Here is a 4928-nt window from a genome sequence, read left to right on the forward strand (position 1 = left end):
ATGTTCCTCCCTCTCCGTCTGCGCCTCGGTGTGGCTCCGGCTCGGTCAGGCGGCGGGCTGGTACCGTTCGGATGGCACCGAGGAGACCACGCTCATCTTGGCGCAGCCGGCGCTACGCAGAGAGAGTCGGCGGGGACGCATGTGAAGGCAGCGCAGTTGGGAACTGGAGGGATGTGTCACAGAGCGTGCGCGTGCGTGCGTGTGTGCGCGCGAGCGCGTGTGTTCGTGGTTATGTATTTGAGAATGTGTGTGCTCGCATGTAACGGCGGGTTGTGATTGGTGCAGAGGCGGTGGGCTCAGCGGAGCGGGGAGAGCAGCCAGTAATACGATCCATGAAACTGCAAGAGTAAAAAAAAAAAAACAGGAATGGGGGGGAGTGAATGTGGAGGTGGAGGGGGCGAGGCTGGACAATCCTGGATGGCTTGTCACATGATTGTGGCCAGCTCATACACACATACACACACTTACACCTGATCTCCACAAGAAAAGCCTGTGGGGGTGTAGGCAGAGCGCAAATGTTTCACTCAGATTTGAATTCATAAACCATCACAAACAATTGTTTATCATATCGTTTAAATTCTTTTGTTTCTGGGAGATCAGTGAGGTTAGACATCCCAAGGTCAAGGTGAAAACACTGGGGTGAGTGATGGTGTCTCCACTGTGGCAGCAGTCTGGCTTTAGAACGACTTTCCCCTGGATCTTCGTTCTGTTTCTGATTCAGACATTTTCACGTCTAAACTTAAAACTTATGAGGGCTTCGACGTCTTCAGGGCATTTGAACCAGTAGGAAAGTCGCCTCTTACATTATTCTAATCGATCAATCAATTAATAGATCAATCATGGAAGTGCTCATGTGTCACATCTTAAATAGTCCCACAATGATGATGTCACTGAGGAGGACACGATCATAGAAAACAATACATTTATCGATAAATATTAACACACACACACACACACACACACACACACTTTTTTTTCCTCTTTCGCTGCACAAATTTTAACTCACTTTGCTTCTTACTTTAAAAAATGTTTTGTTACTTAAAAAAATACATTCCAAATATATGACACATGAACTTTTGAAGTTTAAACCTTGTAGCAGGTGTAGTGAAAATGACAGTAAATATATAAAAGTTCAGAAAACAAATGAAGAGCCCACTGCACTGAACCCCATTGAAAACCTTCTGTTTATTCCACCAAATATTGATTTCTGAACTCTTCCTGAGTTAAAACATTAGTATTGTTGTTTCTAAAGGAATTTGTTTTCTTTGCATTATTTGAGGTCTGAAAGCACTGCATCGCCCTGCCAGCATGCCTAGGTGGGCCCCATGTGGGGAAAAGGAGGGCAGACCATATGGGTCCCATATGGGTTTGTCCGCGGGTTCCACGATGGCCCCACATGGGTTTGCCCATGTAGGGCCAGAACCCACATGGGCCCTACATGGGCCCTATATGGTGGTGGCCCACATGGGTTTGTCCATTTAGGGCCCATGTAGCGCCCATGTGGGCTGTGGCCCCACATGGGTAAACCCATGTGGGGCCATCGTGGAACCCGCGGACAAACCCATATGGGACCCATATATCAGCCCTCCTTTCCCCCACATGGGTACCACTTAGGCATATCTTTTTTGTTATTTTGACCATTTCTCATTTTCTGCAAAGTGTGCATAAACTTTTATTTATGCAAATAAATAAATTTTTTGCTTGGAATTTTGTAGCCACGTTGTCAGTAGTTCATAGAACAAAAAAACAATGTTCATTTTACTCAAACATATACCATAAAAAGTCAAATCGGAGAAACTGATAATATTAGGTGGTGTCTTCATTGTTTCCAGAGCTTTATTAAATCATTTTGTTGAGGATGTCTGTTAGAAACCAAACCATAGGAAAGTTTTAGGAACTACAGTTTGGATTTTTTTTTCCTAACATAAACTGCAGTAAACCTGGAATCACATACTGGTCCTGTGTAAAGTTTCTGGAACATTGGTCACACTGCGGTGACATGAAGCCTGAACCGCCTGAACGGTTCCGGCTGTCCCTCAGAGGTTTGGATCAGAGGCAGCGAGCGTTGGATGGAATTTTCTTGCTTCCTAGTTTGGCTTCAGGAAAAGAGATTTTGTCGTCACATGATAAGCTCATGATAATTTCAGAATGCGGCGTCTGGATGTAACCCTTTTCTGAAAATGGTTTCAGTTCCTTAAAAAAGAAAAAAAAAATCACTGAAACCATGAACTTTTTTGCAAAGAAATTCCAGCCTTGTGAGTTCAACTGAAACAGCAGATCTCTGATATTTGTCTTGGAAGACTCAGATTTCAGTCGGCTTGTCCAGAATTAATAAAAATGTCAAGCGTCCTTGTTTTGGTATCAACATGGCAAACTAAGCTATTCCTGGAATAATACACGTTCTACATTTTAAGCTAACACTATATGTTCTGCATCCTGTGAGATAAATAAAAGGTCAGGACATATCATCTGTGTGTGCATGGTCCGATAAAGTATTTCCTTAACTTTTTTTTCTAACTGTTCCATCATCAGTCTCCTCAAAGCCTGCATGCAGTTGTTCGTACTGCAGAACAGACCCGTCTTACTTTGCAGGAACTCAAGGAATCAAGCTGAAGCTTTTTGGTTCCCTTCATCTCCCGTGAGTCCTTCCATGAAAATGACTCGTAGCACTGTGGAAAGTAAACAGACTTCAAAGAGGCATGAGAATGGTGTGTGTGCGTGCGTGCGTGCGTGCGTGTGTATTACCAGCTGTGTACGGTGAGGTGACCGATTCCAGATACGTTCAAATCAATCTGATCAGGGGGTTTTTCTGCATTCCTAATGGTGGAGCTGATTTTTATCTGGAGAACAGTCTCACTTAGTGCTCTGTTTCCACTCAGACACACCAAAAACCTTTTTTTAGTTCATTTTTACTTCCTGTATGCTTGAAATAAAACAACACTAACTTTTCAACAAGAAAAGAAGCTTGTTTTAAATAAACATTTCCTTAATAGTGATGAAAAAGTACTAGTTCAAAGTGAAATAATCTGCCTGTGGAACTAATACTTTTAATCAATATTAGGGAATTATTGATTTAAAAAAGCTCCCGTTTCTTAGTAAAACGGCACTTGTAAGTTTGATTTGTCTCATTTCAAGTGACTAAAGATGCACTAGAATATAGACCAAAAATATTTGTGTTTTTGCAGTGTGTTATTTCTAAAGAGCACCATAAAAACTCATAAACTCACTCAGCCACTCTGGGACGAAAAGCCAACTTGTCTGCATCAACAAATACTTATAACAACCTACACCCACCCAATCTTCTTTCTGAGATATTTAGCTGCTTAAACTCGCTGGACCTGAAGGTTTTGTCTTATTTATCCTTTTCTCTGGAAATTATTTCAGCTTTCTATCTTACTTTGTGTTTTCTTGCACCACGAAACATAACAGAAGTAGATTTTCAGAGCTGTAAAGCAATAAGTCCTTGAACTGGAATTGGATGTTTCAGCACAGAGTGGTATACACAAGCATGCAAAGTGGAATCCACCACCACACTGGTGGTTCCCTGGGTGAGGTCAGAGGTCAGTTGTGCTTGAAAGCAGACGACTCAGCAGTCCTCTTTGAGAGGAGGCAGCAGAACTTGTGTAAAACTGACACAGAGTACTAAAAGCAGAAATGAGTTTTGACTCTTAACACAGCAGCCTACAGGCTTACATGCTCTCCCCAGCTGCTCATCGTTTTAGGGAAACTGATTTTCATTAGCAAGAGGCTGGTTTAAAGAAAATCATGAAACCTTCAGTGACGTAAACATAATTTTGTAAAACAACACTGAAAACATCTTGGCGTTACAGGCAGGATAAGCCGCTGACTTCATAGATCTGACAGGCTTAAGGGAGTAAAACCTGGACAGATCGTCAGTGTGTCACAGGACAAAGCTGAATAACCATTTAAAGCTAGCAGTCATGATTTTGGGCTGAGTACCTGGAGAAAACATGTGCACTGAGAGAACATGAAAACTCCATAATTGGGAAACTTACCCTCTTTTACGAAGTTTGCATATCACTTTCAAAGTTACTGAAATCCATTTTCTTTTCTGTATTGATGCCCAGTTTGAAGGTCAACACACTGTTTTCACCACCTGTAGATGCCTAAAGGCTTCAAATGACTGACTCACTGGCTGGATGTTGACAGGCAATTGAACAGGTGTGCTTAATAAAGTGGGCGGTAGATTGTGTGTGTGTTTTTTTTTATCAATATCAATAACTATTGCAACAGGAATGATTGCTTCCTTATTTTCTAGAAAAACATAAAGTAAGTGAGCCACTTCCTTATTGGTAGAAACAAAGACATCCATGTGTTTTGTGTATTTTAATCTTGTTCTGACTGAAATTCAGCAGTATTCTTTAAACTGACCATTTTCTTATAGAATTTGTCATAATGATCCACTTCCTAGTTAAGGATACTTAACCAGAGCATGGACAATAAAGAGAGAGAGTAAGGCTACACTGTAAAGCCTTAACTCTTAGGTTTCCATTTTTGCCGCTGTTGCCACAAACTCTTGAGGTTACATTATTTTTGAAAATTATAGGTTAGGCTGGCATAAACAATAGGCTCGGTTTAGGAAGGAGGACTGTCTCATGTGCCTATCTTGGAAATAAATAAGTTGTTTCGTAACATGACTTTTTGAATAAGCTGAACGATTTATTGCGTTTCTAGTGTGTCCTATAATTTTGACACTGTTTTTTTCCATCTGGCAGTGTTTCATGGTCTGCTCCGTTTTGAGGTCAGAACAGCCGAACATCCATCTCCATCCCATCCTGTCCACACAGAGTCACATCAGACCTCCATCAACTGAACATTCTTTTGTCACTGCTTAGCCAACGTGTGTATTTGGGACCCATATGTGCGAACACTGGAACAGAACCATGAATAGTTCAAAACAAATTTGA

This window comes from Poecilia formosa, unplaced genomic scaffold, assembly GCF_000485575.1.
Source record: "Poecilia formosa unplaced genomic scaffold, Poecilia_formosa-5.1.2 Scaffold119, whole genome shotgun sequence".
In the NCBI taxonomy this organism is placed as follows: Eukaryota; Metazoa; Chordata; class Actinopteri; order Cyprinodontiformes; family Poeciliidae; genus Poecilia; species Poecilia formosa.